Here is a 25,976-nt window from a genome sequence, read left to right as displayed (position 1 = left end):
AGAAGATTATTAAAACAGATGAGATCAGTCTGTTCATAAAATTAGTCAACTATGAACCTCAATCGAGGGTTAAGGTATAAAAGATTTAAAAGTAAATGGTACGTTTGGTACAAAGTCACACAAAAACAAAAACTGCTAAGTTTAAAATGATCTTGATAAATGCCAAGATACGAGCGACCGTACACAAACTCTCATATTCAGGAGAATCTGAATCAAGGTTAGTTAGTTTTGACAATTTGTTTGAAAGGCACAAATATCAGGAAATCTAAAATGCTTGAGATTTTAATGAATGCCTAATTTCATTAATGAAAAAAAATTGACACGATTACGATTTCGAAAAAATGAATAAATAATGAAAACATAGAGAAGTGCGACAGAAAACAGGCGGTGACTAAGTGCTCTAAAAATATAGCAAACTTCGTGACCTCGTACTCTTCATTTTGCAATATGCAGGTGCAGTTTAATGCACTTTCGAAAATATTTCAGAACCCTTATGTTACTATATGGATTCTAGTCTGCTGTACCGTTTGGTTTTAATTTTGTATTTCAGTGACTTAAAAATCATCATACTATTAGTTTGAATAACATCATGATTCACAATTTATTTCAAGTATCCTGTTTGGTATAATAGTTTTGAAAAGATCTTTCATTTACATCATTCAGCATTTGTTCAATGCTGAATGGCTGGTTACAATAAGGCCTGGGCTAGGCAGGTACACTCAAACACTAGTTTCGACCCTCAATCCGTCCCTTGTACGACTCGCGCCAACTAAAAACGATGACCCAAGCACCCGGAGGTACGACGGCGGTTTCGGCTGCAACTTTCGTTTTCGACGGAAAAGGGCGCGTCATCGCGCATCCGCCAACGCTCTGTTGTTTACCTTACGACGAGAGGAGACAGTGAGTTGGCGGGCAAGAGGAACAGAGTAGAACTCTTGGAGGAGCCTCTCTTGTCTCCCGCGTTGCGAAATGATGCTGAGAGATGGAGATCAAATGGAAAAGGGAGGGTGATGAACCCGCGGGCGGTTCCTCTCGACAAAAGGAAAAGCAATCACGAGAAACAAAGGGGGGAGGAAACCCCCTTTGTATCAGGCGCTACCACAGGTGTAAAAGCAAGTAAAAGCGACATCTTGTGACATACTGGGCGGTTAGTTAGCGTTCGAATATCGCACATTTGATGCAAAATAAACATTATATATTTCTCGCTGATACACGTTCAATAAAATTAAAAGCTTCGCCATCTTCATTTTCAAAAAAAAAAAATAAATAAATAAATAAATAAAAATAAAATAGAGACGAACGCCCAACTTGAAGTCCGGATCCTGACCAGGCTCGAAGAGTGAAAGCATGCGACTGTCTTTATTCCATTCGTCATGTTTTCATTCTTCCTGGAGAAAGCGTAAGGAGGACGGACGGGCCTGAAGGAAAGACAAGCCTGGTATCAATGGCCATTGTGTTTGTGACGTCAGATGGGTCACATTCGGTCATCCAATGCGTCAGGAATGTTTTTTTTTTTTCACTGACGCGAGTCAGGAAGCGCAAACTGCATGTCGTCTTAAAATGAGAGAGAGAGAGAGAGAGAGAGAGAGAGAGAGAGAGAGAGAGAGAGAGAGAGAATTATTTCCATTTCCAGCATCAACAGATAAGGTGCTCCACAGGCAGCTTCTATTGTTTACTTGGAGAGAGAGAGAGAGAGAGAGAGAGAGAGAGAGAGAGAGAGAGAGAGAGAGAGAGAATAAATACCAAACTTTTTTTCCCCACACCTAATTATATATATAAAGAAAGACTCACATCCAAAGCAAACTCTTCAGACAAATGAAGACCTCACACTATACTCGACTCAGAAGTTTAAAGACTCACTAAATCTTTACTGAATAATCCACCCCCAAAAAAAAAGACCTCGGAGCAGGTTACCATTCGACAATGAAGACTTGAAAGAGCTTCCCATTTTGAGACTTGAGTCGACCTTCGACTCCTCAGAACTAAGTCAGACTTATTGAAGACTCGACGAGCAAATTGAATCCGACAAGACAAATCAATAGCCTTAAATCACATTCGACATGTTGACGATAAAGCTTTATTAGACCTTAAATTTCACTGACAAAATTACTATTATTAATATTATTATTGTTATTATTTCAGAAATTCAAGCTCCCAAAAAAATGTTGTTTTCAACCCCCCCACCGCAGACCCCACACTGCAGCAGTAACTGATCAAGTTACAGACTTACAGGGCCAGTGATTTTCCTTCGCCCTGGAGGAGACGCGAACCAGCGACATGTAACTGGCATTCCACGACACTAACCTCTATACCAGCAGACCAGTAAATATTCGGTGAATTTATAAATTATTTCCTTTAATCACAAAACTCAGAAACTTTCTACAAGCTTCTGTGATCTACAAATCACAGCAAAATTCTTCGAAATAATTTACATATTTTTTTCTCGCTTATACGGTGCTAGGCTAGACTCTCACCAGTAGCCTATGATTAACATCCCTACACTCTCTTATATTACCCTAATTCTTTTTAAAGACATGGTTCTCCTTCTTCCTATTATTTTATTATTATTATTATTATTATTATTATTATTATTATATTACTATTATCACACAGTCTTAAGGCATAACCCAGGTCAAAGACCATAATGCCCCGTACAGAAGGATCAGCATTGGGATGCCTCTCCCGTCGGCCTCTCAGTGCCACAAAAGTTGATGGGGGTGGGTTGAATGAACTGAAAAACTTAACCTAACGGATTTGCGGTTATTAAACCGTCCGACTGTCACGCCCCTACATCCTGACTCCACACCCCCACCTATACTTTTTTTTTTTGTATTTAACCCACACCCTTGCATCCTGATTGTTCATTGTGTCAGAGAGAGAGAGAGAGAGAGAGAGAGAGAGAGAGAGAGAGAGAGAGAGACGTATACGTCAAAATACGCGATCTATCAAATTGAGAAAAGGGGAGAGGGCCTCGATGAGGTAATCCTGTGACCTCTGAAGTGTAACACATCTCTCTCTCTCTCTCTCTCTCTCTCTCTCTCTCTCTCTCTGTCCATTTTTCATTTATCAGTCTTATCACATACTATTTTCCAATTCCATCATCACCGAGTTAAGTAAGACCTATACAAGTCTCTCTCTCTTCTCTCCTCTCTCTCTCCAGTCTGACCTAGCTTAAGGGCGGAAAGGTAAACGCATACCCCGAGAAAATGCCCTTATCAGTCTTGGGTACGCTTCGATACCAAACAACACACTACCACCGCACCTGTCTCAGAAGATGAAGAAGACCTGATTAGATAAGAAGCGAATGTTATCCACGTCTTTACATTGCAGCTTATTTCAACGGACTTTTAACGATGTTATTAGTATATATATATATATATATATATATGTATATATATATATATATATATATATATATATATATATGGTATATAAGAGGGGCCTTTCGGACTCCTCGTCCTTGACTGAGCATACTGAATAATTATAAGATACGTTTATAAAACAAGATAGATGGCAGGTACATGGATCGTGAAGGTGATAATATGTATACCTGGCTGGAATCCAACGCACCCGAGGAATTAGGGGGACCTTGCCCCCAAAAAGGTAGTATATACAATTTTAAAGGATTATGCAGAGGAGTGCTTGACCACCAATATATATATATATAATATATGAAGAAGAGATCGAGAGAGAGGAGGGGAGAGAGAGAGAGAGAGAAAGAAACTCCCTGAATGAACAATGCTTGGTCGCGGCCATCGGTCATCCACAATAGGGGGTGGCGGGGGGTGGGGTTAAAATCCTCAGAGATAGGGTGCTTTTTTTTCGCTTTGCCCGGCGAGATAGGGGCGCCCCCTTATTCTTAATCAATGCCCTCTGGGTACTTTTTCTCATATAATGGGGGGGCGCACGTTGGCATTGCCACAAGGTTGGTTGGAGGGTAGTGGGCGGACGGGGGGGGGGGGGGGGGGGGGGTGGGGGGGGGTGGGGGGGGGTGGGGGGGGGTGGGGGGGGGGGGGGGTATTTAACTTGCGGTGGTAAGGGCTCTGTCGTCCCTATTTCCTTGATTTGATGCTGATATGAACCGTGGTGTAATTATTATTTATTATTATTATTGATTTCTTATTATTATTATTCAATGGAAAATTACCGCTTTTCTATGAGCATTGTTTTGTTCTCAATCTTAGTGCATTGCAGGTGCCTTAAAAAACTTATAAAATAAACATGGAAGTATCGTAATAAATATATATCATTATATACATACATACCAGAGAGACAGAGAGAACCAGGAGAGGCTAAGAGAGAGAGGCGAAGAGAGAGTTACGTAAAGAGGAATATTATAATCAGCTGCTTCAAGGCTAAAGGGAAGATACGAACGATTAATAGGTGGCCACAAAGAAATGAAGTTTAAGCATTGCATAAAACATAAAACACAAACACACCAACACATATACATATTTGTTGATTGTCAACACTCTAAGAGTAAATTTAGCTCGTGAACATGGAACATCCGCTGGTATATTCTAAGCTATACATTTTACAACAGCAATATAAACATTTAATACAGAAAATAATGTAAACTTTACAATAGCAGACGAACAAACGGTACAATTGAGACAGTTCTCTCTCCTCTCTCTCGTCTCTCTCTCCTCCTCTCTCATCTCCTCTCTTCTTCCTCTCTCTCTCTCTCCAAACATTCTTTCTCCAAACCTTCTTAACCTTGTTCGAACGACTTGAGGAAGCGTCAAGACTGCGTTTTTTTCAAACTTGCCTGAAACTTAAAACCTGAAAATGGAAATCAAAATGTAATGCAAATATGGCAAAATTTTGTAAAAAACAAAAAATAAAAACAAAATCGACTAAAACCAACTGTTAAAACTGATTCAAAAAAGTCATTCTTAGCTTATTATTTTAAGTTAATAAAACAATAATAATTGATTATTCTCTTATTTTATTTTATTATTTTACGTAACCACTACAAGCGGATGACATTTCTTTTCCTTCCTTCAAGACTCGAATTCTTGCCTTAATTATTAAATAAGATCTGTCCATTTCAATATATCTATATATAGATTATATATATATATGTATATATATATATTAAATAATATATTTGTATATACATATTTTTAATTAATAAGGCAAAATATTTTCTTAATTATTTTACTGATCACAGAAAGCCCCTCTCTTCACCACACTGAATTATCCGCCACTAATTATTCTTCCTTAATAAATTATAATAATTTTTACAACAATTATATAATCATACAGTAATTTCTAGGTTTAATTCTGTAGTTATTCAATATTTAAATCTGATATATAAGTATATATATATATATATATATATATATATATATACATATACAGAGAGAGAGAGAGAGAGAGAGAGAGAGAGAGAGAGAGAGAGAGAGATATCCAACGACACCAATACCTTTGATGATAACACGAAGATAACCCATCAAAACATACCACATAGCATCCAAAGCTGATAAGGAAAAGTCTTGAGGAAAAATATAAATAAATAAATAAATAAATAAAACGACCTTAGCAACGATCAAGTCACTCTCCACCTTATCTCAACTCTCAGCGACCCGGAATTATGGACGGATGGTTTTTAGCGCTAGCTTCACCGTTCAGTGACCCTGAATTATTATGGACGTGGCATTTTTTAAAAATCATCTTTGGCACCGTTCAGCGAAATACGGTTTACAGCGTCGGCTAAAAATGCCTGATTAGAACTGCAGTTTTTTCAGCTATGCAGGGCACATATGAATGAAAGTTAGCAAACCCACATGCAACCTGAGAGAGAGAGAGAGAGAGAGAGAGAGAGAGGAGAGAGATACTGCAAATGGCACTGCCATTACCGTGTGCCAATGATCCATGAAAAAAAACGCGAAGTAGCTCCGTATTCTCATCTTTGGACATCAGGAACGATATTCTATGACCAGTATTTCACGGAACGAACCATCGTTAACAACACTGACCAAAATATAGACGAATAGACGACGAGGAAGGGGACTAGAGGAACATAAAGGAGACTATCGTGTGAATGGGGGAGATCTCCTCTAAATCCTTACCTGCCAGATATATACTACTGTAACGAGACGGGACCTCGGATTACAGGAGGTTCTATAAACAAAGCGTTTCTCCGTATTGGCGAAACGGTAGTCCAGTTGCTCCTAGGTTGCAGATATTGTTATATATTGTTGTTGGAGAAGGTTTTCGCAAGCAATTGCATTCAACGTTGCTTTTGCCTTTGCTGGTCGTATACTGAAATTCCCGAGACTCAGCTGCATGACACACAATATATATATATTATATATATATATATATATATATATATATATTATATATATATATATATATATAAAAAAGAAAAAAAAAAAGTTCGAAACTCATAGCGACGAAACAAAACGCAGGAATGAATGGAAATAAGATGCCAGTAGGATATTTACAATCTTAATTGCTCAGGCGTCCCCAAGACACACCGGCGGTCTTTCATTCTTAGAGGCGCCACTTAGTGGCACTTAAGACGTCAAGAGGCACTCGAGAGAAAGCTAGGAGGCGGGGGAATAGTAATAAAATACACACACACACACACACACATTTTAGAGACACAATCAACTGGTCCGGGTCAACAGAGGCACCACGGGACATCTTTAGGAAGCGGCCCTATCATTTCTCCATTCTCGTCCGGGATTCGAACTCGGGTGGTCCATTGTGAGCAAAAAGGCACAGACATGGCCTATGAATACCTCTGCGGGTCTACCTACATTTATTTAATAAATATTTCTATTTATAAATATTTCTAAGACAATAATAATACTCCAATTTCCATATTCGTCTGCTGTCTCTTCCCCTCTACCACACTTATATCAATTCATTATTTTTTCTGTCATTTCTTTTATTCTTCTCTCAGCGCCTCAGTGGCGTGGTTGGTTTGGTGTTTGCTTCTCACCTCGGTGGTCGCGGGTTCGATTCTCGGCCATTCCATTGAGGAGTGAGAGATGTGTATTTCTGGTGATAGAAGTTCACGAATCTCGACGTGGTTCGGAAGTCACGTTAAGCCGTTGGTCCCATTGCTGAATAACCACTGGTTCCATGCAACGTAAAAGCACCATACAAGCAAACAAACAAACAAACTACACTCGAGGTTCGATACCAATACTAAATTATACATTACTTTATTTCCTCTCCAAACTCGATCTCAATGAGGACATCAGGTCACCGGATCCTACACCTCCTATATAAAATCCTTCAGGATTCTGGAGAGAGAGCTGATATAGACATTTTCCTAGATTACTTATCTGAGTTTTATAGGAGGAGAGATTAAAGGCGAAGAGAATAAAAGATAGGGTTTAGAGAATTGAGCAAGAAACAGGGATTAGAAAAGAGAGTAAGGAAGAGGGATTAGATGAGAGAGAGAGAGAGAGATTAGAGAGAGTAGGAAGAGAGAGAGAGAGAGAGAGAGAAGGGATTTTTGAGAGAGAGAGAGAGAGAGAGAGAGAGAGAGAGAGTTGGTAAAAATGTGGATTTTAACTCCACATGAAACAAGAGGCAGCTTCTCAAAAGAGAACAGGACTGTAGAAACTGATAGAAGTCATCCGGCAGGTAAAGTTAATTTAAAAAGTAATTTTCCTAAATCAGAATGATAATGACGAATTACTTTTACCTCTGAGTTGATTCCATCCCTCCAGAGGTAATGGATTACCTCTGGAGGTCATCTAACAAAGATTTGTTTGGTCTCCGCTTTCCTCTGTGTGGACTTCCGTGACTAAAGAAAGATTCTCAATCAAACGAAGACGACACGTAATGAGACACGAACCAACAAATGCTAATCATGACGTTTCAAATGAATGAAAGGGAATTTCATTTCCACTCACACTGCCCTGATTCAGAACTCGCAACAAAACAAATAAACAACTAAAACCACCCACGCGCTATCAGCGATGCTTCATTGTTTATTCAAGATCGAAGTATCGTCTTCTTCTTCTGCTTTAGAGGAGGAGGAGGAGGAGCAGCTGTTACACTTCCATTAAGTCCAAAATTCTCCTCGCACCAAGCTCCCAGATGGCCTTTGTACGCTGTGAAATCTAACCCAAATATCCCGAAACATTCTTCTGAAGAGGGCCGGAGATAATTTTAGGAAGGTTTGGTGATAAATGTAGGAAGATTTTGCCTTTTGTGGAATGTGTTTTCTAAAAATTGCTTGGGCACGCCTTGATTGCCATGTGTTCGTTTATTAGTTTTTGATGGGTGAGGTCATCCATTCATTTCTGCTGCTTCATTGAGGAAAGAATATAGTGTAATGCTCTTTTTCAATTAATCGACAGTTGAAGGTTGTTGTTGTAGTACTCTTGAGTCAAACCTATTACTTTTTCACACACACACACACACACTATGTATATATATATATATATATATATATATATTATATATATATATATATATATAAGCAAGCAGCATTTGAATGGATGACCTCACCCATCAAAAACTAATGAACGAACAGGTGGCAAACAAGGCGTGCCTAGGCAATGTTTAAAAAAAAACATTCCACAATAGGCAAAAACTTCCTACATTTATCACCAAACCTTCCTACGATTATCTCCCTCCACTTGAGAACCCCTAAGTGCCCAGGAACCCGATCCCTCCTGAGAACGCCTCCTTAACATTTACTTGTTACTTCAGCTGATTCTAACACTCGAGGTCTTGTTCCTCATGATCTTGTAAGATGAATGAATCGTTGCAGACAGAAACTTGCAATATTTACCAATTAATATCTTTTTACCTTCTGGTCGTCCGATTATTCGAGTAGATGAGTCTTAGACTTCATTTTTCCATATGGGCTGCACCTAAGGAGGAGGAGGAGGAGGAGGGTCTGGCTATTTTAACTTTAGAATCATCATCAGGATAATGCTGAATCTTGAAGTCTTATCATCTCGTATGAGGCAGAGAATTCATCCAGCTAACCCGAAATGTAATCCTGAAGCATCATGAAATAACCAATAAGGCCATCAAGGTAGCTGCTCTCGAATTGAAAATGATTATCGGATCAAACGTCTACCTTAAAACTCAGATCTTGGTGTCTTGTCTCACGTTTTAGGAAAAAAAAATCTACATATAGCTGATTTAGTCCCTAATCGAATCAAAAGATTAAAGAGGATATTCAAGATTACTTCGAATGTGGTCCAACATATTTGTCCCATGTGCTGTTATGGGATTCTGAGTTACATTGAACTCCATCACACCATCAATTCGATGAATTGTAATTGTGGAGTAGTAAATACATAACAGTTCTTACAGCCTCTTGCTCACAGCACTCAGAAGTAGTAAATACACCAACAATTCTCACAGCCTCTAGCTTCCAGCACTCAGAAGTCGTTATACACCAACAATTCTTAAAGCCCTCTTGTTTAAAGCACTCAGAAGTAGTAAATACACCAACAATTCTCACAGCCTCTTGCTCACAGCACTCATTCACGAGCAATGTTTACAAACACCAGGGCACAGACAGCCTAGAGAGAGGCCCTACCCAATTCCCATCGCCCGAACCACTTGACGACCAGGCAGGCTCCTGACCTCCTCAACATCAAAACAAGAGGACGACCCCCTGGGAAGCCGAGCCTTTAGAGGGGCGTGCACAGAAATAACCCTGACTGAATGGGCGCCCATGTCTCCTCCTCTGGCGGGAGGTGGTGCTTGGAGGCGCTGAGTGGGTAGTGCCTTGAGTATGTCAATAAACAAGCGCCTATATTTACCCTCTGAGGGATTAATTACGGCATGCTCGAATGTATTCCACGAAGGTCTCCCATTTGGTGTTCTCCGAGATGTTTGTACGGGGCTGCTTGGAAGATGATGATGATTGCGAGGAGGGAGAGAAAGTGGAGCTACTATAGAAGAAGGGGGACGTGAAAAAGGAAACGACATATGAGGATATGATGTTGGAAACTAGGCACTTATGATGTTTGGGGAAGAGGCGATCTGGAGACGAACTAGGAGAGGCAATGACAAAGGAGACGAGCGTGCTGACGAGGGAACAGGAAGTGGAAAAGGAAACTGTGCTAATGAAAGAAGGGACAGGAGAATGTACGGTCCAAGGAATAGGAGAAACGAGGTTAAGGTGGTGACGAGAACGTATCAGGAAGAGGATGAGGATTTGAACAAGGTATGAGGATGACATGCAAACGAATGGACTGAGGCTGTAGTGTAGTAGGATATGCAAGGCGGATGAGAAACTAAGAAAAAAAGAAGTGGAGGTGAAGATAATGATCAGGACAGATAAACTGAGGTACTAACGAATGACAGAAGAGCAGAAGTAGGCGTTGATAAGGAAAGTGGGGGGAGAATGAAGAGATTATTTTAATTCCAGTGACAATTAAAAGAAAATAGTGGGACTTACAAGACATTCCCTTCAAGTATCTGTCATTATATATATATATATCATATATATTATATATATTATATATATATATATATATATATATATATATATATATATATATATAGACCACACACACACACTGACATCTGACATAGCCATACAGCCATAAAAAAAAGGGGGGGAAGCATTCCATTCACTACGTAATTAAATAGAAATGCCTCCTAGTGACCTTGAGTGACATTGATATTTCTTAGCAATATCTGTATGCATCAAGTATTATATCAAAGCACGCTTTTGGAATGACTAATATGTGTATCTTCTAAGAATTTGTATGTGCTAAAAGTAAAAAAAAAAAATTCGAGGTTTAATTACTACTACATTAATACTACTCTCCTTGCATTTTAATACATTCTAACGATTCATTGCATTTATTTATTCGAGATCATCTTGATTCTGGCTCCGTGGGATTTCTGTGGGATGGTGGGTTTTGGGAATGGGCGTGGGCGAGGATTGGATGTTGGGGTGGGGACATATATAGGTGCGGATTCCTGCTGATTATTTGTATTGGTGAAGTGAACTTTCGTGGACGAGACCGTCTTGATTTCGGATCTGTGGGTAGTGGGTTTCGTGTGGGCATGGGCGAGAATTGGATGGGGTTGGAGACGGGGTGGGGGAGGAGGGAAGTAGGAGGGGAGGGTGAGTGGGGGGGGGGGGGTGTCTGTCCCGAACCTACATACAAGCAAGGTTACGAAAGCGTCACGGTGGCGACTACAGTGTTATTGGATAATGGTGTAACTGACAGTCTCCCGTCAAGAATGATGATAGATTCGCGTTGCTCCTCGCTGATTGTCTCGTCAACCAATCAGACCCAACGCTCTCTTTCTCACTGCGAAGAAATTCGATTAAAATATTAAAAATGCGCTCACGAAATAGAGTATTCTGTTCGCCCCATTCAACTCTCAACATTTCGTCTAAAACTCATTGGTGTCCCTTGAAGATCTTTAAGAAGGATTTCCTTTTTTGTCGATGGCCATAGCTGAAGGAACGCCAGTTTACAGAACCGAATCAATCAGTGATTTCAGGCCAGTTGTAAAAGAAGGCTCTAAACTTCAGTTCTATATGAAGGCTCTAAACTTCAGTTCTAAAGGAAGACATCAAATTCAGTTCTAAATGAAGGCATCAAACTCCAGTCCTAAACGAAGGCATTAAACTGTAATATATAAAAAAGCAAGATTAAGACAGTACAGGAAATCCCACAGATCTGTATCAGTGGGAAAGAAATATAGGAAAGTAAGTAATTCGAGAGACATCCGCTCAATCGTATTTCCCACAATGCTCTTATCTTATGATCCTACGAGACTTTTTTTTTTCCTCCTCCTTTCTACACTTGTTGGCACGAACGAGTACCACTCTTTATCTCCAGAGACGTAATTGTTAATCACGTGGCTGATATTCAGATTATATAGATTCAAGAAGTGGATACTGTACCGTGCATTTAATTTCTAAAAAGAAATATGATTTCTGAGTGTGAATTATTGTTACAAAATATTTTCTTTGCTACTTACTATTTCTCCTTTTTTGTATTTCTTTGCACGCTTCAATTCCAAGTCAGTGGTCCCTGTGGTGGGGTTGTTCCACGTGAATTGGGTTCATCTTCACTCTAATAATAATAATAATAATAATAATAATAATAATAATAATAATAATAATAATAATAATAATGTTCTAAGGGATCCACAATAATAAGAATGTTAAAAAGTTCGTGTAGAACTTACAAACACTTCATAAAAGCTTTCGAAACCTTATCTGGGATCATCTTCAGTCCAAAATCTTTTGGACTGCTGAATCCAGGGAAGGATTGAAAGCTTTTGTGTATTTTATAAATTATAAATGAACTTTTTTTTACATTTTTATTACCGGGACCCCTTCGAACACTGTATGAACTCTCGTGATAGAGAGTTTTCATCATATAATATTATTAATACGAGACAGCGCAGGGCCAAACGGATTTATGAATCACACATCTCAACAAAGTAGAGAGAGAGGCACAAGACCACTCGACAAGCTAACAGCGAGCCCCAAGCAGCGGCCGGGCACGTGGGCACAGAATGAGTCAGGAGTTCGATATGTCACAGTTATACCTATTGTACTCTTGGAATATTTATATAATATACTAGGATGTCGTTTTTCACCTGTTTCACGGTTAGGTCTTCTTCTGTAAGCCCTGACATTTGCCCTTGATAATGACCGTGACCTTTGTCTTTTTTGAGGTCAAAGTTGATGTCATTGATTGCGTTTGAACTGCTGCTGTTTACCAGCACATACAAAGAAATGGCATTTTATTATATAGATTTCATTTCACCTGTTGGAAAGTACGACCAGAAATATGTAGCTGGCTACGTTTAGATCACTGAACTGATAAATACCCACAAATTTCATTTAATTCCGTTCTAACGTTCTCAAGGTATCCCGCTAAAAGAGACACTATTCATGTGGAACAAGTTCACCACCAAAGGGGCCACTGACTTGAAATTCTTCAAGCTTCCAAAAAAAAAATATGTTGGTTTCCTTAGGAGGAAGAAGGAAGAGGTAGAGAGAGAGATAAGAAGAGGTCCCATTTATTAATTAGAAAAAAATATTAAGTTGATAACTAAATAGAAATCTTTTCCCCTTCCAACACGGCTCTATTGGATGCTTTCGTTATGCGTAAATGATCACCTTTTCATGTACAATATTAGAAAACTACAGATATTTCACATTACATCCTAACACGACTGTGATTCTCGCCTCCCTGACACAGCGAACTGAAATCAAATACGGCGACCAAGAATGACCGCCCCCAGATTCCCTTGTCTCTCTCGCCTTCTAACAAATTGCCCCTTTCTTTCTTCCACTATTCCCCCACCCCCTCCTCATCGCAATAATTTGCCGAGGATGATCAGAAGTTAAACGTGGTCAATTGGCTACCATTGTTCGCTGACACGGGGCGTCTAGTCGGCCACGAGTTTCAGTGGGACGTTATCCCCCAACACATTCACGAATTTTGTCGCGGGTTAGCGTGGCGCATTCATGAATTTTACCCCCCACTGATCTAAATTTCTTTTTTTGCTTCTAGTTTCCCGTAAAAGAAAACTATCGAGATGGCTATTTCTCTGTCCGTCCGCACTTTTATCTGTCCGCCCTCAGATCTTAGAAACTACTAAGGCTAGAGGGCTGGAATTTGGTATGTGTGATGATTGGAGAGTGGATAATCAACGTACTAATTTGCAGCCCTCTAGCCTCTTTAGCTTCCGAGATCTCGGTAGTTTTCTTTGACAGAAAACTAAAGATTTCAGTTAAGTAAAAGAAGGAATGATTCAAGAACAATACCTCACGATATTCACGACTGCCTGATAGAACTCAATGACCTGTCGTCGCAAAAGCCAGGGTGTCAAGAGGGCTCGAGTATCGTGTGCGAGACTTCGAGGGCGCATCGAACCACACACGCGTGACGTAAATCGCGGATGCCCCGGGGATTATATTCAGGGCCTCGCTGGGTATATTTGGGCGCGGAACAACAGGAACACTGTTGAGAGCCGAGTCCCTCTGGGATTCACGGAAGAAGAAGAAGAGACAGGGCGAGTGGTTCCTCTCAAAAAGGCCTTTCTTTATGTTGAAGGTTGAACATTCTTTCAAAAAGACAGAAAATGCTCACATTCAACTTCCCATAAACGGTAGGATCAGAGACGTGTAAACCAACGACGTTGAGTCTGGTCAGTTTCCGAATGGGTGCCCAGCAATTAAACCCACAGAGAGAGAGAGAGAGAGAGAGATACGTGGCACTGATGACTTCATCCCATAAATATCTATAGAAATTAATTTCAATGATTCAAATTAACCTTTTTAATATATATATATATATATATATATATTATATATATATATATATATATATATATAGGATATTTGATATAAAAAAAAAAGTTACAAATCACCTTAAAAAAACCACAGCACCAAAACACTGACAAAAAACATAAAAAACTTTCCATATATAGAAAAAAAATGTACCATTATACCTTTCCAGGAACCAACAATATCTTAGCTTTGAAGTAAAAAAAAAAAATTAAACCTTTACGAAACCGACCATTTCTTCACTTTGATGCAAGCAAAAACCTAATATTTATTTATATATAAATAATGTATATATATAATATATTATTTAATATCATAAATTATATATATTATAATATAATATATATCTTAGATAGTATATCCTATGTATATATATATATATTTAATAATATATATATATATATTATACTATATATATATAGTATACCATAATACTATATCTTTGCCAACTTAAACACCTTCCCAAAACTGATCAATTTCTTACCTTTGACATAAAAAAAAAATATATATATATATGAACTGTTACCCTATCCAAAACCGACCAACTTCTTAACTTTGACGCAAACCTTCGCCAAAAACGTGCCCGCTATGCCCAGCATATGTATATACCCATGTTGTGGTTGTGCGAAAATGTACCTTGCATAATAATACCCCGTACCTTATGTGGGCCAAAGGAAATAACGGATATCCGGTGATATCGCGAAACGTAGTCGTCAATTTGGGTATGAGAGAGAGAGAGAGAGAGAGAGAGAGAGAGAGAGAGAGAGAGAGAGAGATGTGGAGGAGCTGGCGCAGAAACTCCTGACCCATGTGCGTAGCCTCACGTATTTTGTCACATTATTCATAAGAATCCGTCTCTCTCTCTCTCTCTCCTCTCTCCTCTCTCTTCTCTCTTCCTTGAATGAGATGATCACTCGAATGCCCTATTTTTCTTCTCTCCCCCACCCCCCCCCACCCCCCCCAAAACACCATCCTCTCTCACTCACTCTTCCCGCCCCCCCCCCCTCTCTCTCTCTCTCTCTTCTCTCTCTCCCTCTCTCTCTCTCTCTCTCGCGAGAATGCCCATCACGTTCGGTGAGAAAAGTACTGGGTGTGTGCGTGCAGATTTGAAAATAATAATAATAATAATAATAATAATATAATAATAATAATAATGAATAATTTAAATAAAGTATTAATCAGGTATCTAGTTGTTAGTCGAATGGTATGGGTCACGGGGGCAGGGCAGGGGAGAGAGAGAGAGAGAGAGAGGGAGATTAATACCCTGTCATATCATCTCTCTTTCGTCACTCTCTCTCTCTCTCTCTCTCTCTCTCCAATCAAACTTGCACATTTTCCTTGCTGTTTTTCTTCTCTTCACAAGGACTGGACTATTCTCCTATCTGGAGACTTCAACTTTCCTTTCGTAGACTGGAAAGAACGGAATAGGAGATTGTGGATGTACTTATACATATAAAAAAGAGAGTAATAGTAGTGCAGAAGATAAGAGGCAATTCGAAAAGCTATTAGATATGCTACTAGCAATACAACATTCAACAAATAAATCACCTCAACAACGAAAGGAAAATACTTTAGACCTAGTATTTTGTGAACGAGATGAATTATGTTAAAGAAATAATAGTTTATAATGCGAGTATTTCAGACCATAATGTCATAGAATTAACAGTCCATTCCAAAGCAAGTGAAAACAGAGATAAGCAAGAAATGAAAAAGTGGGAAGGATATGGAAAATACAACTTCTACAGTAAAAATATAAAATGGTCAGAAATTAATGAAGAATTAAACAAAGATTGGGATAATATTTCGTAAGTGATGACATAAAGGTAAATACGGAGATATTATATAAAATATTAGAGAAAATAGTGGATAAATATATACCGAAGAAGAAAAGTAAACATCAGTCATGCATACCAAGAGACAGAAGGATCTTGTTCCAGAAAATCAGAAAGTGGAAAAAAGGTCTAGCAAAAAAAAAAATGCATGGAAAGTTATAGAACTAAAAAGTAAGATAGAAAATGCAGAACAAAAGATTATACAATCAAAAGAAAATGAAAAAACGGGACTTGGAAGAAAAAAGAAAAAACCCTATTAAATATCAAGAAAAATCCCAAACTATTATACTCATATGCGAAGAAGATGAATAAAAGAAGAATAGAAATAGGCCCCTCTAAGAATTGAAGGGAGATTAACGAATGAAAAAAAGGAAATTTGCAACATACTGCAGAACGATATAAGAGAGAATTCACCACCCCTAGAATAGATAATGAAGATAATGATATAGAAGTAAGGGATGAAAATAGTGAATATTTAGCTGACATAGATATTAATGAAGCTGATATTGTGCAGGCTATTAATGAAATTAAAAATGGAGCTGCTGCAGGGCCTGATAGAATTCCTGCTATTTTGTTAAAGAAAGTAGTTCATTCTATCGCAAAGCCACTTGCAATATTATTAAGACAAAGTGTAGATACAGGCAAGATTTATGATGAGCACAAATTAGCATATATTACCCCTACTTTCAAAAGTGGATCTAGACTAGAGGCAAGTAATTATAGGCCTGTGAGTCTAACATCACATATTATGAAAGTGTATGAAAGGGTAATGAGAAAAATATTATGAAACTTTAATAAAAAAAATAATTTGTTTAATAGGCAACATGGTTTTCGTACCCGGAAAAAGTACACAAACCCAACTGTTAGTCCACCGTGAGAACATATTCAAAAATATGAAAAAGCGGAATGATAAAACAGATGTGGTTTATTTAGACTTTGCAAAAGCTTTTGATAAAGTAGACCATAATATATTAGCGAAGAAAATTAGAAAAACACAATATCGTGGATAAAGTAGGAAGATGGGTTAAAAGAATTGTTACACAAACAGAAAAACAGATAGTTATTGCAAACGACGAGAAATCGGATTAAGCCAAGGTAATATCCGGTGTGCCGCAAGGTACGGTGTTAGCTGCAATACTGTTTGTTATTATGATTGAAGACATAGACAATAATGTTAAGGATTCGGTAGTGAGTAGTTTCGGCAGATGACACAAGAATAAGTAGAGAAATTACTTGTGATGAAGATAGGAACGCTCTACAAAGAGACCTTAACAAAGTATATGATTGGGCAGAGGTAAATAGGATGGTATTTAACTCTGATAAATTTGAATCAATAAATTATGGAGACAGAGAAAGAAAGCTATATACATAAAGAAGACCTATAATGAGGACAATCACAAATAAGGAAGCAGTTAAAGACCTTGGTGTGATGATGAATAGGAACATGTTATGCAATGATCAAATAGCAACTCTGTTGGCAAAATGTAAAAGCAAAAATGGGAATGTTGTTACGGCACTTCAAAACAGAAAAGAAAAGCTTAACACATGATTATGCTTTATAAAACATATGTTCGTAGTCCACTTGAATATTGCAATATGATATGGTACCCACACTATCAAAAGGATATTGCACAAATAGAGTGTACAAAGGTCCTTTACAGCTAGAATAGAAGAAGTTAAAGACCTTGACTACTGGGAAAGACTACAATTCTTAAAATTATATAGTCTAGAAAAGGAGAAGAGAACGCTACATGATAATTCAGGCATGGAAACAGATAGAAGGAATAGCAGAAAATATCATGGAACTAAAAATATCAGAAAGAGCAAGCAGAGGTAGATTAATAGTGCCCAAACTATACCAGAAAAAAATAAGGAAAGCACACAGGACATTAATCCACTACGCACCAGCATCGATAATGCAGCGTCTATTCAATGCGTTGCCAGCTCATCTGAGGAATATATAAGGAGTGAGCGTAGATGTGTTTAAGAATAATAAGCTCGACAAATATAAACTAAACCTGCATCCAGACCATCCAAGATTGGAAGATGCAAAATATACCGAAGATGTACTAGCAACTCTCTGGTAGACATTAGAGGTGCCTCACACTGAGGGACCTGGGGCAACCCGACAAGATGTAAGGTCTGTACGGTAAGGTCTCTCTCTCTCTCTCTCTCTCTTTACTTCCTCTTATTCCAATGTTTCTTAATTACACCGACATCAATAAGAATTCTACGAAAACATACAAACAATATATCATTTCTCTCACTTTTTATACAAATTCAATTCAGGTTCAAGAACTCGTTCTAACTAGATATACAAACATATAAATGAAATTCTTCAAATATATTGTAACATTTTTTAAACCATTTTTAGTAACCTCTCTATACATCAAAATAAAAACGGGGAAAATTGTTAGTGGTTTCAGATATAAAACAATATTTGGCAATTCAAATGCAAAACAAATTTTTAAAAATTCTTTGAAAGAGAGAAAATAACTTAATGTCAAAAAGTAAGCTAAACTTGAGTCATATTTTAAGCAAACAGCCGCATTACTGATTTCATCTGGTACAAATATTGATTTGTAGTTTTCTTTTGTTGTTTTAGGAGTTGACGATAATATCCGCAGACGACATCGCTGCATTTATACGTGATTGGGGAAGGCTTATACTCATTTGCAGTAATATCGGGGAGAGAGAGAGAGAGAGAGAGAGAATTCGTTCAGTCTCATAACTACGCATATATACTTAGCAAAGCTGAAATGAGAGAGAGAGAGAGAGAGAGAGAGAGAGAGAGAGTCCCTCAATCTCATAACTACACATAGATACTCAACAAAGCTGAAATTGGAGAGAGAGAGAGAGAGAGAGAGAGAGGAGAGAGAGAGAGAGAGAGATTCGTTCAGTCGCAGGACTACGCATCTAATACTTAGGAGCTCTGAAATTCGAGTGAGATAGCGAGAGAGAGAGAGAGAGAGAGAGAGAGAGAGGAGAGAGAGCACACTGTCTTACGTAAAAACGTCATCGTCAGCTGATTGATGACGAAAACAATCATCTCTTGGCCCGCACCCCTATGCCTCCTCCCCCCCCCCCCCCTCCCCCCTCTTCCCTTCTCCCTTTCTTCCCTTTCTCCCTTCCTTCCTCCTCCTCCTCCTCCAAATGCCCCTAGCCAGAAAATAAAAGTCCATCAACCTGAAAATGAGGTCTACAACCTTCCGAGTGACATTACGTGAGTAGGAGGAGAAACCATAATACAGACAATGAGGAGGAGGAGGAGAGGTAGGAGGAGGAAAAAAGAGGTGGAGTACGGGTGACCTCATTCCCCTCCCTCTCCCCCATCTAACACAGAGACACGAAGTCAACCCCTCCATCTCTCTCTCTCTCTCTCTCTCTCTGTTTCTCTCAGTCGAAAACTCCGCTGCTCTTGTGACGTCACTCTCTCTCTCTCTCTCTCTCTCTCTCTCTCTCTCTCTCTCTCAGAAAGCTCATAAGTAGACCTTTCTGCTAATATGAACTCTCTCTTTGTCTCTCTCTGTCTCTTTTCTATCAGAATGCTCGTCAACAGACATTTCTAATATCAACTCTAAAAGGAAAAGTTTCAATCTATAACAAAAAATCCCACCCCTCTCTCTCTCTCTCTCTCTCTCTCTCTCTCTCTCTCTCTCTCTCTCTCTCTCTCTCTCGCTTCATAGATTTCTAGGACTAAGAGTATAGATCATCTATGACACGAAAAGCAATTCTCATCTAGTCTGTAGTCTGACAGAGGTGGGCTCTGAGAGAGAGAGAGAGAGAGAGAGAGAGAGAGAGAGAGAGAGAGAGAGAGATTCCATCTCCTCCACCAAAATCTCCAGAGGGCATCTTGAAACTAGCAACAAAACTTTTTTTCTTATTATCACCAAATGATCTCGAGGAGAGACTGCTGCAAATCTAAATACAATTGAAACTGCGACCATTATCTCATCTGCGCTAACCATACACCGTTGTGCAATATAGGAGGCTGCAGCTCAACGTGAAACCTTATGGAAAGTTACAGACACACAGACACACCAACTACTACTACTACTACCGGCATCGGAATGCAAGAGTTCAGACAAAGCAACTGTAACGATCCAATGAATAGAATAGCTTTCTAATATATGGTACTCTCTGCTTTCCTCTGTACTTCCTCGCTGTTTATGGTTTCCCATGGTTTCGTTAGGCAACGTTGGGTCAGGTCAATACCCAGATGGGTGACCAGCAAAAGCCAGGCAGTAACACGTACCCTACATTAGTGAGTGGTCACTTGATCACTGACAGAGCATTGGAGCTTGTCATACACCCTGTCACGTTACCTCCCATGCCCGCCTTTGCGGGGTATGGGCATTGGCTAGCAACTTTATCAGCTTTATTCCGAAGCCATTGTTCTGAAGAATGCAACTGACCTTCCACGTCCGATGGAGACGTGTTCAACTGACCTGGCAGAATGTTCAAATACGTGACCTGAAAAGGCAGTGAAGTAAGTCCCTCCCCCCCCCCCCCCAACCCCCCCCCCTCCCCCCCCCTCCCAACCCCTCGGCCCACCCATTTCCCCTTACAGAATATAAAAAAAATATATATATATATATATATATATGCTTTCGAAGGCTGGTCGTATCCTCTGGCTGTAGTATACCATCAATATAATAGAGCTCAAATTAACCAACCCAGCATGATATATCTAACCCCATCAAAGAATTCAAATCATCTGAGAAAAACCTTCAGCTGAAAGAGACGTTTAAGCAGACCATAAAAGGGGGAAAAAACCTCGTATATCAAAAGGCTCTGTGGATATGGATCACTGACAATCGTAACTAATACACATATCAAAGACAAGCATGACCTAACCTAAGGTAACCTGACTAAGGCGACCGACATTCCTGTTTAAGAGTTTTTCACACGTGTTCACGAATGTTACCCCCTGTAGATAAAAATGATCAAAATAAGAAAAATGAGTGGAGAATTCAAGCATAAATGTTCCTGGAGAAGATATTGAAAATAAAGTCAGCATGAGACAATTTATTTGTTTTCCATAAAACACATAATGGGAATGCCCTTTCAAGTAATGTTGAAGAGAATTACACTGCTTGAAAATGAACTTTTAGTTAGGAAACTATTTACGATTCTGCAAAACTCATTTTAGCCTTTATATTAATTTCACTAATGTGAGTAACAAATTCATTAAATTGTAGAGAATTTACAGGATCCAACATTAATTTCAATAACATTTTTTTCAAGTAATCCTCGCATAAGACCAATATTCATAATTGATACTGAATCCAGCGGCATTCAGTTTACAAACTTATTTCTGACAAATCCGCCAGAGGTTCCCAGGCCTTGAAAACCAAACAAGCATTTAGTACCTGTAGAAATGCTCTGTAGGAAGGCCCTATACAGAGCGCCTCCCGGAGAGCACATCAGTGGACCCCAGATGTGCTATGCAGCATCCCTTACGGCATGGCAAGCAGCTGCTCTGCTTTCTTCTGAAGAGGTCAATCTCAACTCACGTTAAACATCGCCTCTGAGTCATTGGTTCCTTAAACTACTTTTCGCTTTGTCGTCCTTTTTTTTTTGCGCAAAGAAACGAGGGAGATGGCAACTCGGAAAATAGGCAGAAAGGATGATTAAAGAGAGAGAGAGAGAGAGAGAGAGAGAGAGAGAGAGAGAGAGAGAGATTTTCACTGTTCCTTAGGAAGATAATACAAATAAAAAAAAAAAAAACAGAAAAATGGCAGGGATTTACGTTTGACTTTCCCACCCTGATGCAGATATAGATATAGATATACATGTAGTATTATCGCCCAGAGAGAGAGAGAGAGAGAGAGAGAGAGAGAGAGAGAGAGAGAGAGAGAGAGAGAGATTAATAAAAAAGAAGAACAAAAATGGCAGAGACTTACATTTGACCTTCCACAATGATACAGACATATATATAGATATACATATAGTATCATTGGCCACAGAGAGAGAGAGAGAGAGAGAGAGAGAGAGAGAGAGGAATTATTCTCCAAACAATAATTTTCGAGCATATGCACTCTTATCTTTAACGCTGACATCACCGTATGCGCCAATCACTCGTTATTTGGTTCAGCATCTCTCTCTCTCTCTCTCTCTCTCTCTCTCTCTCATCTCGTCTCTCTCTCTCTCTCTCATCCCCCCCCTCCCCAATGCAAACAAATTATCTCTTAAAGGCAGGACTCCTTCCATGGGATTCGTGAGTCAGATATATGGGTGATGCGTTCAAACCCTAATTCTCGAACATCAAATTGGGCACTTACTGTCTGACAAGACAGGAGGGACAGAGAGAGAGAGAGAGAGAGAGAGAGAGAGAGAGAGAGAGAGAGAGACAATATTATCATTTCAGACCGAGATGGGGCGTGACGTAACGGCTGGTGATCAACTCAAGTCTTCAGATAGAAGAATTCGTACATTTTCTGAGCTCCTGGGTGAAGTTAGTTTTGTGAATTCCTAAACGCATGACGAGGAACTTGTATTTCAAAAGTTTGCGTCAGGATGCTTGCATGAAGGACCATGATTGCTTTCGTGCTTGTAAATGTGGCTTTACGAGCTGTCAATCCGTGCTTTGAAAGGGATTGACTTTGTAATTGGAGCTTGGAAGTCATGGCAACTTTAAATCACAGCATTTACGGAGATGCGATATTTACATATTTGATTTACTCGAAAATATTTACACGTTCGTAAATTGAAGCTTAGTGCATGGGAAAGTGAATTTAATAAATGTTCTATGCAAATTGATGAACTTGCATCGTGTGGAAGAAGAAATTTATTGACTGAAAAGACTTAGGAAGGGGGAATTTGTCAAGTTCAGCTTGATAGTGAAGTTAATAAATCAGAAAAAGAAACAGTATCTAGATGGATAGGGAGAGAGACCATACCTCCAAAAATAATGAATCAATTTATAATACAAAATTAATAGATTTACAATTAATAACTATATAAACTATTGATGAAATCCACTGCAAATTCAGCTACTGTTCTTAAGACGATACAAAATAAATTTGCACTGAAATCCATGAATTACTCCTTGAGACGCCTTGGCGATAAACAAAAAAAGAAAATAAATAAAGAAATAAATATAGAAATAAATAAAACCAAAACAAATTCTTAAAAATACAAATAAATAAAACTAAAAATTGCATTAAATTTAATGGATCTACATAATACAATAAATAAAATAAACATAGTTTGGTACAAAGCGTAAAAAACTTTTAAAAAATAAACAATAAAAAACAAATAAAAATATAAAAAATTTTATATAAAACAATAAAATAAAATAAATATGGTTTTAAAAAATACAAAACTTTTTAATTGTGCACAAAAACTAATAAATGAAATAAATATGGCAATAAAAATGAAAATAATTTTCAATAGCACATAAAATCCACTGAACCTCGACGCTAAATATGGCTTTGAAAAATAAAAAAATAAAAATAGGAAAATTGCACATAGAAAACTAATAAATAAAACAAAAATGGCTTTAAAAATAAAAATAAAACCATTTTTAATGGCACAAAAAATCCACAGAACCTCGAAGCTAAATATGGTTTTAAAAAATAAAAATAAAAATAATTTTTAATAGCGCACAAAATCCACAGAACCTCGAAGCTAAGTATGGTTTTGAAAAATAAAAAAAAAAATAATTTTTAAAATAGCACATAAAAATCCATAGAACCTCGAAGCTAAATATGGTTTTAAAGAATAAAAATAAAAATAAAAATAATTTTCTGAATAGGACATAAAAATCCACTGACCCTCGAAGCTAAATATGGTTTAAAAAAATAAAAAAATAAAAAATAATTTTTTAAATTGCACATAAAAATCCACAGAACCTCGAAGCTAAATATGGTTTTAAAAAATAAAAACAAAACTAAAAATAATTTTTTAAATAGCACATAAAAATCCACTGACCCTCGAAGCTAAATATGGTTTTAAAAAATAAAAATAAAAATAATTTTTAATACCACATAAAATTCACAGAACCTCGAAGCTAAATATGGTTTAGAAAATAAAAATAAAAAATAAAGAAGTCTTTTGACAGCACATAAAAATCCACAGAACAGCTAAGCTAAATATGGTTTTATTTTTAAAAAATGAAAAAAAAAAAAAAAAATTTAATAGCACATAAAATCCAAAACCTCGAATCTAAATTTGGTTTTAATAAAAAAATAAAAAAAATAAAAATAAAAATTATTTTTTAATAGCACAAAAAATCCGCAGAACCACGAAGCTAAAAATGATTTGAAAAAATAAAAATAAAAAATAAAAATAATTTTTTAGTTTTTTTAATAGCACATAAAACTCCACAGAACCTCGAAGCTAAATATGGTTTTAGAAAATAGAAATAAGAAATAAAAAATAGAAATAATTTTTTTTTTAAATAGCACATAAAATCCACAGAACCACGAAGCTAAAAATGATTTATAAAAATAAAAAATAAAAATAATTTTTTAGTTTTTTAATAGAATATAAAAATCCACAAAACCACGAAGCTAAAAATGATTTGAAAAAATAAAAATGATAAATAAAAAATTTTTTTAGTTTATTAATAGCACATAAAACTCCACAGAACCTCGAAGCTAAATATGGTTTTACAAAATAGAAATAAGAAATAAAAAATAAAAATAATTTTTTAAATAGCACATGAAAATCCACAGAACCACGAAGCTAAAAATGATTTGAAAAAATAAAAATAAATAGCACATAAAAATCGACAAAACCTCGAAGAAGAATCACCTACCTGAATGTCTGTATTGTCTCCAGGTGACGGGGGGGGTCGTTTTCTCGTGGAACCGCGGCACCTGGGGGGGGAACCCTCGGGGCGACGCCGAGTGTTCCGTCTCCATCCCGCTCTGAGGGGCCCCGCCTTGCAGAAAGAAACACCCCCCCCCCCCCCCCCGAAGAAGGGGGGTGGGGGGGGGAGAGGAAGTTAGTCACTGAGTAATGGACGATCGATGTTTTTCCTTAAAATAATTTTATGAATAAATGTATTGAATTTTTTTTTTTTAAGGATCAATTTGTATCTAATTACAGTCCATAAAAATTCTATTAATACAGGTACATAAATTTATAATACAGTAGATAAATTGATGTGTATGAGTATATGCAATATTTAATTAAATTTGTATTTATTCTGAGCTATGATTTTTTTTGTACCTAGAGAGTAATAAAATTCTGATATATATATATATATATATATATATATATATATATATATATATATATATATATATATATATATATATATATATATATATATATCTATATAGAATATATATATCTAATATATATATATATATATAGATATATACATATATATATATATATTAATTCTGTATACTCCCAGACAAAAAATCAAAAAATCCTATCAATATATACTATATATATAGTATATATATATATATATGAACCATACAATTAAAAAATCTGTGTAACAAGCACACACACACACACACACACACAGAAATAATATCGTTAGTTTAGTCATTAAGGAATTTGTGGACGACCAGAGAGAGAGATGAGAGAGCGTGATTCAACAGTCACGATAAAAGTGGGTGTCTTGTTCGTGGCAATCTCTGTCCTGTCTGTTCCCATACGAGATAATACATATAGTACAGTACAGTTGTCTAATGGTATCCGGGTGTTAATGCGCGCTGCTATGGGGAGATGGGCCAGCTCGCTGAATAGTGATTGCATAGCTGCAAAAATGGATGTATTATACATATGTATAGTCACTCAAATGGTCCTTGTATTGTGAGCAATTTTTGACCATACGGCAATATACACACATATACACAGTATACATATGTAAATATATATATATATATATATATATATATATATATATATAT

General features: G+C 37.5%; 1 protein-coding gene across 2 annotated transcripts in view; it reads right to left on the bottom strand.

Moving 5' to 3' along the window:
* Positions 1-25,976, bottom strand: part of LOC135205288 (dual 3',5'-cyclic-AMP and -GMP phosphodiesterase 11-like) — a 348,600-nt gene that overhangs the window by 136,275 nt on the left and 186,349 nt on the right. For both annotated transcript variants that reach the window (XM_064235680.1, XM_064235681.1), the window contains one exon: positions 24,866-24,991. The gene's annotated coding sequence lies outside the window, so the exon portion shown is untranslated. The remainder of the gene's footprint in view (positions 1-24,865; positions 24,992-25,976) is intronic.

Source organism: Macrobrachium nipponense, chromosome 49, assembly GCF_015104395.2.
Source record: "Macrobrachium nipponense isolate FS-2020 chromosome 49, ASM1510439v2, whole genome shotgun sequence".
NCBI lineage: Eukaryota > Metazoa > Arthropoda > Malacostraca > Decapoda > Palaemonidae > Macrobrachium > Macrobrachium nipponense.
The sequence above is the reverse complement of the archived record's forward strand: the minus strand, read 5'-3'. Positions and strand labels throughout refer to the sequence as shown.